The following is an 11,742-nucleotide window of genomic DNA, read 5'->3' on the forward strand; positions in this document are numbered from 1 at the left end:
TGAACTGTGGTTTCCAACGATTGACCCTGGCATGTCTTTGGTTATGGTCGAAGGAAGCCATCCCATTTTGATGGCCCTTGTTGCTCATATGCTGGCTGAGGAAGTTTCTGCTGCTCCCTTTCCCTGTTCTGCTCGTTTTGCCTTTCCTCACTCCTTTACTTGTGGTGCTTTGAGTCACCGTGCGACAATTGACACCTATAGCCAGGGGTCCAGCCAGGAGAGTGGACTTACACTGAGCAACTTTCCCACGTTGCAACACGCTAGGATGGTTTCTCCTTCCTCACCCCTACCCTAACCCCTTCAGCATAGCTGATGTAGACTAGTTTTGTTAGGTTTGGCCGTTTAAGAGCAAATTAGCTAGTGCACTTCAGCAACAGCCTCTATTTGTAGGCAAGCCCCAGAGACAGAGATACCGAAAGAGGATTTAATTCAATTTAGCAAATCTTTCTGAAATCCTAGATGTACATAGATAGCACCATAATAAGCATGGTATCCTTGCAGAACTTGAGAACTTGCATTTCACTGTGGAGAGAGTCTTGCCCTCAGGAGATAGTAATATATCATAATAAAGTAGCAAAGCCTTCTCCACCAGGGCAGGGACCTTATTCTATTTTCTGTAGTCACAAGGCATCCAGACAGGCATATTAATCACTTAAGTAAACTGCCAAAGTGAGGCGTACAATGAGCGTGCAATAGGAATTTATAGCAGGGAGAGGTTGGTGTGGGTAGAAGGGGAGGAAGTGGGATTTGAAGCCAGCCCTGAAGCATGAAAAGGAGGAGTTAGGAAAGTAGAGAGGAGCAGAGCTGGCGTTACGCATGGAGGAAACTGTAATATACCCCAGAGCACGACTGGCCTGGCAATCAGGACGTGGTAGAGGATAAGGAGGGGAAATGATTGGTAAGAAGACTCAAATGCCACATGGAGGCATTAAGGTTTAATTCTATTGGCAACAAGGAAACAGTGCAGATTTTTGATCGGAGGAGTGATATGCTTAAGAACATTAATCAGGCAACGTGAGGATTGTATGAAGGGCAAGATGCTGGAGGCAAGCGACCATTCTAAGGGAAGTCACTAGTGATTTATGGAAGAAGTGGGAATAGACTGTGTCATTAGAGCATAAGATTCCCGCTGGAAAATCACTTAAACATTGTTACCTCCTTGATTAATTCTTCTGTGATATAAATGAAATGCTGCTATAACCTGTCCAAAGTCTGAGCCACAGAGAAATTCACATGATACCACGTTGACATTTTGCTTTGTGAACTTTCTCCACTTATTTTTTAACTGGCTGTTAGTGCGGCCGTTTTGAAGCTCTGTGCGATATTCCACGTATTAGAAGGAGCCTATGGACATGCTCGGGCAACTCCTTACCTCTCTATCTAAAAATGTTAGTAATTCATTAAGTGCGAAGACGCTACCATTCCTCGTCTGGTGTTTCTTGGCAGGTGTGAGGAAGAATACATCACTGCAATATAGTTACTTTTACACTGGAGATAGAAGAAGGTAAATGGAGAAGATCCTAAGGTGTTCTCTTCTGGCCAGAATGTTCTTCCCTTCGGGAGGAGAGAGAAGATATTCTAATTCCTCAACTCTGTGTGTGTGTGTGTGTGTGTGTGTGTGTGTGTGCGCACATGTGTGTATGTATGCATAACAGAAGTACACATAGAAGTATACTTCTGTTTACCAGGCTTCCGCATTCCTTTCTGGATATCTTGCTGGCCTAGGCAAAGGGCAGCAGGAAAGCAGACTGAGACAATTCTCACAGCACTGAGCACAGCTACTGGGCCAGGTTCCCATCAGTGGCAGCTGCAACAATAGTCACGGCTCCACATTTAAAGTGCCAGTGCTGTCGTGCAGAAACAGCAGAAAGTGGAGTCAGACAGCGGGTTTGGGAGAGGAAGACAAGTGCTCAGTGGGGACTGGGGAAGAGACCCTAGTGGTTCCTGAATGGCATCCAGGGTCTTGGACAAACTCATCCATCCCCTCTTGTAGGCATACCAAGACCTGCCATCTCCGTTAGAGGCTCTTCAGGGTTACTTGACACACTTCTGGTCTCCAACCTGGTGGCAGGGCTGCAGAGTGTCTCTCTCCTGAGCCTGAGTCTCCCCCACCCTCAGTTCCTCAAGAGTCGGAACCCCATCTACATGCCGTGACACAGTCCTTCTGTCAGGGCCATGAGAAACTGCCCTGTGTTGAAAATGCATTACGGTATTTGATTTGCTACAAGTAGCTTCTTGATTTCTGAGTTATGCTCACCAAATATTTTGGCATTTTAAAGTTACACGTTCAACGTTGACTCTCTGTCGTTTGCCTCTGTGCCCTCCACTACAAAGAATGAACCTGAAGCTGTCTATGGAATATCGATGGTATCTTTGAGAACTTGGTTGCCTTCTTATGGTTCAATTGTCACACCGGCCAGAATTTAGGGCGTAATTTTGCAGCGCTCCATTTTCTTCTCCTTCTAGTGTTTCTTATTTTGTAACTAGGGGTCAAGTCAGAGAGAAAGGACAATCTGGGAAAGGGGCTAGGTAAGCTACCTCCTCAGAGAGGCAGCACAACAGATATGGAGTTAGAGACCTGAGTTGGACCTTACTAGCCAAGGACATTTTTGAACAACTTATTCTAAGCCCCTATTTCCTCCTTCACAAAAAAATGATATGTTATCAATTGTGTTTCTATACATAAGCAGTAAACAGCCTGAAAAGGAAGTTAAGATGGCAATTCCATTTATAGAGCAGCTAAAAGAATTGAATACATAGGAATAAATCTAACCAAGGAGGTAAGAGACTTGTACACTGAAAACGACACAACATTGCTTGAAGAAATTAAAGACCTAGATAAATGGAAAGACACTCAGTGTTCATGGATAGGAAGACTTAATGTTAAGATGCCAATAGTACCCAAAGCAACCTACAGATTCAATGCAATCCCTATCAAAATTCTAACAGTCTTTTTCACAGAAATAGAAAAGCCAATCTTCAAACACATACAGGATTTCAAGGGTCTCAAAACAATCTTGAAAAAGATTAATAAAATTGGAAGACTTACACTTCCCAACTTTGAAACTTACTACAAAGCTGCAGTAATTAAAACAGTATGGTACTGGCATACAGACAGCCAATAGAATAGAATAGAGAGCCTAAAAACAAACCCTCACATATATGACCAATTGATTTTCTACAAGGATGCCAAAACTATTCGAAGGGGAAAGGACAGTTTTATCAATAAACAGTAATGAGAAAACTGGATATTTATATGCCAAAAAAATGAAGTTGTATACTTACCATACACAATGTATAAAAATGAACTCAAAATAGATCAAAGCCTAAATTTAAGAGCCAAAACTATTAAATTCTCAGGAAGAACGTATTGGAGAAAATCTGCATGACATTGGATTTGGTGCCAGTTTCATGGGTATGACCAACAGCACAGCCAATAAAAGAAAACATAGATAAATTGGACTTCATCAAAAGGAAGAACTTTTGTGCATTAAGGGATACTATCAGGAAAGCAAAATCCAACCCACAGGATGGGAGAAAATATTTGCAAATAATGTATCTAATAAGGAATTAATATCCAGGATATATAAAGCACTCCTAAATCTCAACAACAACAACAAAGCAACCCAAGTTTAAAAGGGCAAAGACTTGAATAGACATTTCTCCAAAGAAGATCTATAGATGGCCAAAAAGCACATGGAAAGATGCTCAACATTATGAGTAATTAGAGAAATGCAAACCACAATGAGATATTACCTCACAGCTACCATACTAGGATGGCTATTAGAACACACATACACACACAGAAGATAACAAGTGTTGGCAAGAACAGGGAGAAATGGGAACCCTTGTGCGTTGCTAGTGGGAACGGAAAATGGTTTGGCTGCTGTGGAAAAGTTTCATGGTTTCTCAAAAGCTAAACACAGAATTGCCATATGACCCAGCAATTCCACTTCTAGGTATGTGTCCAAAAGAAGGGGCGCCTGGGTGGCGCAGTCGGTTAAGCGTCCGACTTCAGCCAGGTCACGATCTCGCGCTCCGTGAGTTCGAGCCCCGCGTCAGGCTCGCGTCAGGCTCGCGTCAGGCTCTGGGCTGATGGCTCAGAGCCTGGAGCCTGTTTCCGATTCTGTGTCTCCCTCTCTCGCTGCCCCTCCCCCGTTCATGCTCTGTCTCTCTCTGTCCCAAAAATAAATAAAAAACGTTGAAAAAAAAAAATTTAAAAAAAAAAAAAAAAGAAAGAATATGAAAGTCAACGTACACTTCACACATTATACAAAAATTAATTCAAAAGGAGTCACTGACTAAAATATAAGCATAAAACTATAAAACTTCTAGGAAATAACATAGAAGCACATTTTCAGGACGCATGACTGGGTAGAGTTCTTAGACTTAACACCAAAAGAATGACCAATAACTAATAAGAGAAGAGGTTGATAAGTTGGACCTCATCAGAATTTAAAACTTTGTGCTGCAGAAGACACTGTTAAGAAAATGAAAAGACAAATTACAGACCAGGAGAAAATAACCACAAATCGAATATCTGACAAAGGTCTAATGTCCCGAATATATTTTAAAAAATTCTCCATACTCAGCATTAAAAAACCAAATAATCCATTTAGAAAATGGGCAAGACGTGCACAGTCACTTCACCCAAGGGAATATAATGGTGGCAAATAAGTACATGAAAAGATACTCAACATCATTAGTCGCTAGAGAAATGCGAATTAAGTCACAATGAGTGATCACAACATACTTATCAAAATGGCTAAAATGAAAAACAGTGATTAGCACCAAATGTTGGCAAGGCTGTGCAGAAACTGGATCACTCATACACTGCAGGGGAACGTAAAACGATACAGCTTCCGCCAGTTTCTGGAAAGACCATACAGACACTTACCATACAATGGCACCATACACTCCTAGGCATTTAGCCGAGAGAAACAAAGACTTATTTTCACACAGAAACTTGTACACAAATGTTCATAGCAGTTTTATTTGTAATAGCCCCAAACTGGAAACTAACCAAACATCTTTTAATGGGTGAATGGTTAAACAAACGGTGGTACATCCATACCGTGGAATACTACTCAGCAACGAAAAGGAAAGAACTATTGATACAGGTCACTCGGATGTATCTCAAGGGAGTTATACTGGGTGAAGAAAAAAAAAAAAACAGTTTCAAAAGGATACCTAGTGGGTGATTCCATTTATGTAGCATTCATGAAACAACATAATTATAGAGATGGAGACCAGATTAGTGGTTGCGAGGGGTGAGTGATGGTGGGGAGGGATCAGTGTGGCTACAGAGAGGTAACACTGATGTGTCTTGTGATGATGGCACAATTATTTCTTTGTAATAGTTTTATTGAGCATAATTCATACATGTAGGTCAGTACCTTGATCGTAGTGATGATGACACAAGACTACACATGTGTTAAAATTACCTAGAATTATGCACACATATTCAAATAAGCACATGTATAACAGGTGAAATCTGAAGAAGCTCTATGGATTGTACTAATGTCACTTTCTTGGTTTTGATACTAGACTAATATTGCAGAAAATGGTAACATTGGGGGAGATTAGGGAAAAGCACATGAGACTTCTCTGTACCTTTCTTTGCAACCTCCTGTGGTTCTCTAATTATTTCAAAATAAAATGTACTTTTTTCAATTTAAGGCATTTTAAAACTGCCTCACCCAAAAGAGCACTCTTCTGTCCCTCTCTACCCTTACGTCCTGCTTTATACTTCTTCATAGCCTATATCTCTTCCCGGCATTATGGTATATGTAAGATATAAGATAGAACATTTTGTATAAATCTCCTTCAGTAGAATCAGGAAGGCAGGGCCTTGTGTTCTCCACTGCAACTCTGTCCTAGAATGGTACTTGGCACGTTTGTCTTTGTTGACTGCGTGAGTTTACCTGCCTTCCTGTAGATGTACATTTCATTTACTGTGTCTATAAATAAATTGGCCTTTACAGCCTCCTGCCAGAGTCACCTTTATCAAGGTATCCACCCCAAACTCTCTGTTCAGAGAAATTTCAATTTCCTTTTTTTTAAGCAATAATATTTTAATACATGCAATTCTCTAATGGGGAATAAGCAATTTGACTCCACTGTTTATTCCTTCCTGGCTCCAATCAGGCCTTTTGGGAATATGTCCTCCTTTAGTGTGTTTCCGGGATAGTTAAACCTTCAGCTATGAGAAGGCAGCTAAATTAAAGGTCCTTGAATCTGACAGAGTTGACCCCGTGTTCCTCAAAAAGAGCTTTAGGAGGGCAATGCTTCAGAATGAGTTGTTCAAATAAAATGAACATTTTTTACAAGAGAAAGAAACAGTACAAAGAAAATCCATTAAACTCTCAGCCTTCTATCTTTTTTTTTTTTTTTTAAGGTTTATTTATTTGGAGAGAGAGAGGGAGCCCATGTGCAGGGGGAAGGAGCAGAGAGAGAGGAGAGAGAATCCCAAGCAGGCTCCCCACTGATTGTGAGTGCAGAGCCTGACCCCACAAATCTTGAGATCATGACCTGAGCTGAAACCAAGAGGGGAAGCTCAACCCACCGAACCACCCAAGTGCCCGTTAGCCAGCTATCTTATTACAAATGGTCACAATACCTTTTGGTATGCATCTGTGGAAGGCAAAATAATGGGTCCTAAAAATGTTAACATTCTAATCCCTAAACTTGTGAATATGACACCTCGCCTGGCAAAAGGGACTTTGCAGATGGATGTGATTAAAGTTAAGACTTTGAAGTGGGGAGATTAGCTTGAGTTATGCAGGTGGGTCCAATCCAATCACTTGAGTCCTTAAAAGGAAGAAAATTTTTCCAACTGTAGAGAACCAGAGAAATAGTGTTGCTGACTTTAAAGGTGGAAGAAGGGGCTTCAAGAAGCTGGAAAAGTCAAGAGATTCTCCCCTGGAACCTCCAGAAAGGAATGCAGTCCTGCCAACACTTTGGTGTTGGCCCAGTGAGACCCATGTATGTCAGATTTCTGATTTACAGAGCTGGATGATAATAAGTTTGTGTTGTTTTACGCACTAAGATTGTGGTACATTGTTCTAGCAGCGAGGAAAACCAACAGGGTATCTTCATCTGATTATAGCTTTTCTATTAGCTTTGCTTGTAAGCAATAGAAACCAAGTTGAGCTTCCTTAGGGCGAACGAACCAGGCTTCTCGGGAAGCCTACAGTGTCTCAGGGAACCCAAAGCAGGACAGCCGCGGAGCTGCAGAAAGGTTATAGGATCATAGTGAAAGCGGCCACTGGGAGCATCCTTCCTCTGCCCCTTTCTTCTCTGCTTCCCCACTCCCCATCTGTTTCATTCTGCTCTTTCTGTAAATACTTTCTCTGCTACTTAGTCCATAAAGTATAAGAAGCCCGAGCCTCAGTTTCCCTTTGCTTCTCTTTCTGCACCAGACCAGTCAGCCCAGGCTGAGACTAGAATCTCATTCTCAGTTTTGAAGGGAAGGAACTCTGACACAGTTTGGGCTAGGTGCCTGTTATTGGATGAATACAGTTTCTCATTGCTCCTCTCTAAATGTATATATATTGAACCCCAACCCTCTCAGTACCTCAGAATGTGACTTTATTTGGGAATAAGGTCATTGCAGATGTAATTAGTTAAGATGAGGTCATACTGGAATAGGATGGGCCCTTATTCCACTATGATTGGTGTCTTTATAAGAGGGAATTGGGACACAGACAGATTGCCACGTGAAGAGAGAAGAAGAGGTCGCAGTTAAACTGCCGTAAACCAAGGAATGCCAACTAAGGGTAAGGCTCTGGAGGCTTAACCAGAAGCTGGAAGAGTCAAGAAAGGATCCTCCCCTAGAGGCACCAGGAGCATGGCCCTACCGACACCTTGATTTTGAACTTCTGGCCTCCAGAACTGTGAGATGATAAGTATCTGTAGTTTTAAGCCACCCAGTTTGTGGTACTTTGTTACAGTAGACCTAGGAAGATAATACAGTGCCCAAGACTGATCCAGTTAGCTCTATCTAGGAGACCATGTCTTACAGTACAAATATGGCTCCTTAAGATTCACCCCTAGGGGTTCCTGGGTGGCTCTGTCGGGTAAATGTCAGACTTTGGCTCAGGTCATGATCTCGCAGTTGGTGGGTTCAAGCCCCACGTCAGGCTCTGTGTTCAGGGTCTGGAGCCTGCTTCAGATTCTGTATGTCTCTCTCTCTCTGCCCCTCACCTGCTTATGCTGTCTCTCAAAATAAATAAATGTTTAAAAAAAAAAATTCACCCCTATGGCTTGAGGGGTAGGGAGTCTGTTTCCAAAGAAGGAAGAATTATCGTGAGTTGGGCAGGTACATTGAAAAGCTGTCCACTATAGATCCCTACAGCTAGGATCAATATGATATTCCAATTTTAATTTTTTTGTTTTTCTTGAAAATAATTATTTTACCCCCTAGAATGCAATCCAGTGTATATGACAGGTGAATCTCAGTTGCTTCTTTCTCATACTGTAATCCATTTGTCCTAACATTATTAGTGATTACCCCTTCCTTTCATCACTGTGTTTATTAGCCAGTGAGTACTGATGGTTGAAAATGTTTCTGGAGTCTCTATGCTATTGCATTCACCTGATTGATTTACTAAATTCCTGGCATGGTAGTGAGAAGACTCTAGAGGCTAACTTCCAATCTAAATTCTAGAGCATCACTATTCCTCACTTTATTCCCTCCTCTAAGTATTTTATCCACGGCAATCTGGAATATCTAATTACTCTTATATTTTGTGGGGAGAGGGTGCAGTTTACAAAATGTTCCTGACCTCTTTAGAGCAATGGCCCAGGGGAACTCTTCTGGTAGAAGAAGCTTTCTGTGTCCCCTTTTTGAAACTGGTCCCTGACCCTATTAACATATCTGTTCTTTAGGATGAGGGCATGTCAGGAAATAGCATATTAAAGGACCTCCATATTAAACTGTGTCATAAATATGTGTCTGTCATACCGTAAGCACTCAATAAGTGTTAGGTAATTTCTCGAATGAAGGCCAGACAACACCCACCTCAAGCTTTTGCCAGTAACCAACAATAGCTCATTCCTACCTTTCCCCCACCTTAAATCATACATGAGAGTGGGAAGGGGGTATAGTAGGCTGAATAATGGTCACCCCAAAATATCCATGTCCTAATTCCTGGAACCTGTGTGTTTATTATCTTACAGGGTACAGGGGACCTTCCAGATGTGGTTAAATTAAGACTCTTAAAATTGGAAGATTATTCTAGATAACGTGGGTGGGCTCAATATAATCACAAGAGTCCCATACGAGGGACATAGGAGAGACAGAGAAAGAGTAGATGTGACCACAGAAGTAGAGATTGATGTATTCTGAAGATGGAAACAGGGGCCAGGCAAACAAGTAGTCTCTAGAAGTTGGAGAATTGATCCTCTAGAGCCCTCAGATGGAACTCAGCTCTGATCACACCTTGATTTTAGCCCGGTGAGACCCATTTCAGAGTTCTGACTTCCAGAACTGTTAGCTAACAAATTTGTGTTGTTTTAAATTTGTAGCAATTTGTTACAGCAGCAACAGGAAACAAATTGACTCAAGTCCTTGCTTAAATTTCAGGGTTTGAGGCCCATAAAACCTAGCAGTACCTTTCTTGCCAGGTCGACCCCAGCCAGATTTTCACCATCCTTCAGGCGGTTCCCTCCACATCTGCCCATCTGGCCTGAATTTTGCTGCCGTAAGAATTTTCTTCCATTCACCCACCTTTGAGGCCTAGATTTGATAGCTATTCTAAGATACTGGTGTTAACCCCACCGCTTGTTTGAGACTAAAGTTATTAGAAACAACTTCAGGGGGGGCGCCTGGGTGGCGCAGTCGGTTAAGCGGCCAACTTCAGCCAGGTCACGATCTCGCGGTCCGTGAGTTCGAGCCCCGCATCGGGCTCTGGGCTGATGGCTCAGAGCCTGGAGCCTGTTTCCGATTCTGTGTCTCCCTCTCTCTCTGCCCCTCCCCCGTTCATGCTCTGTCTCTCTCTGTCCCAAAAATAAAAATAAACGTTAAAAAAAAAAATACTTTAAAAAAAAAAAGAAACAAATTCAGGGAGCAAATTAAATTAAAACATGAACTAACAATGAGAACACTTTTTAAAAACTGGGGCATTTTCTCTCCCAGCATCGGGCCAAAGAGAAAGAAAGCTAGAGGAGAGACCGAGAACCAGAGACACTGAGAAATGAATCTAGCTAAGAACACTGAGCTGCACTATAAGCTTCTAAACGTTTGCTAACGGCCCTTTAAGACCTAGGACTTGGGGGCACCTGGATGGCTCAGTTGTTAAGCATCAGACTTCCGTTCAGGTCGTGATCTGGCAGTCCGTGAGTTTCATCTTTGGGCTCTGTGCTGACAGCTCAGAGTCTAGAACTTGCTTCAGATTCTGTCTCCATCTCTCTCTGCCCCTCCCCTGCTCCTACTCGGTCTCTCCTCTCTCTCAAAAATAAACATATAAAAAAAATTAAAAAAAAAAAAAGACCTGGGACTTGGGCAGAAAGCAGAGACCTAAGTAAAAGTGTAGCTTGTAGTTTAAGAAGTCTGGGTTGGAATCCTGGGTCTGCGGACCACCGTTCTGTTCTCTTATTCCGAGAGTTCCCCAAACAAGCCCCTTGCCAGGTGAGTTCCTCAAAGCCACTGAACCAGGAAAGTGCGTCACCCCAACTCCTAACCCAAAAGGTCCCCGTCACCAAAAGAAATATAAAATGCTTTATAAAATCTACCTTCGACACAGAGAAAGCGCGCTTTTTAACTCTTCTCTCAGAATAAAATGCCCTTACTTTTAATTTTTTATTTGTGATGATTTTTTCTTTCCGTTGTGTTACCAGCTGGAGCTAAACATTGGCTGGGGCCCCAGGCGGCTGCTGGAAAGACGCCCTCCCAGGCGCAGAAGGCTCGTTTGGAAGAAACTGGGGGCGGGGAGAGAACTCGAGACTGTCTCTCCAGCGCTGTAGGGACTCTTTCGAGTCTTTCCCCGGCCCCCGCTGTGCCAAAGCTCCTAGTCTGAGACCCCCGACAGCAGAGGGCGGCGAGGACCTTTTGGGGAACACTAACCGGATAGCTGGGCCACGCAACCCCCAACAGCTCCCTAGTTACCCGGCTCCCACCTCCTCCAGGGCTAGGGGCGGAGGCGCCTGCTTCGGCCGCCGCGGGGGCGGAGACCACCCACAGCGCCGCGCGGCCCCGCCCCAGCCCCGCCCCCGACGCGCCCGCCTGGCCTCCCAGCTTGCTGCCCTCGCACGCTCCTCCCCGCGCGAGGAAGCCAGCAGCTCTCTCCGCTCGAAATTTCGAAATTTTTTTTGAGTCCTCCCTAAAAACTAAGGTGGGCCGCAGTACGGGCTCCTGCAGGTAAAGATGGAGTAGGCGGCTGGAGAGTCCAGACTGGGGATGAAGAGATGCCCTTCCTCCTCGTTCCCCTCCCCGCTGTAACAGAGAATACTAGATTCTGATTTCCAGCTGTACTCTTACCTACCCCCATCCTAAAAGTTTTGGGCAGCAAATTTGAATTCACTTTAGTTTGGGAAAAAATTAACGTCAGGTTTTGAGATAAAATTACCCTGTTCCCAGATCAGTATTGGGAACCTTTCGACCTAATTTAGACTAGAGAGGGCGGGGTTGTGGGAGGGGACTAGTGCATCTGGTTGCGGGAGAGATGGAGCGAAGGATGGGGCCCACAAGGTGCTGTGTTTAGGGGAGTCTCCAGTCCCCACCTGGAAGGAGGGCCCACCCAC

Source organism: Herpailurus yagouaroundi, unplaced genomic scaffold (genome assembly GCF_014898765.1).
Source record: "Herpailurus yagouaroundi ecotype Mexico unplaced genomic scaffold, PumYag 100, whole genome shotgun sequence".
Taxonomy (NCBI): Eukaryota; Metazoa; Chordata; class Mammalia; order Carnivora; family Felidae; genus Herpailurus; species Herpailurus yagouaroundi.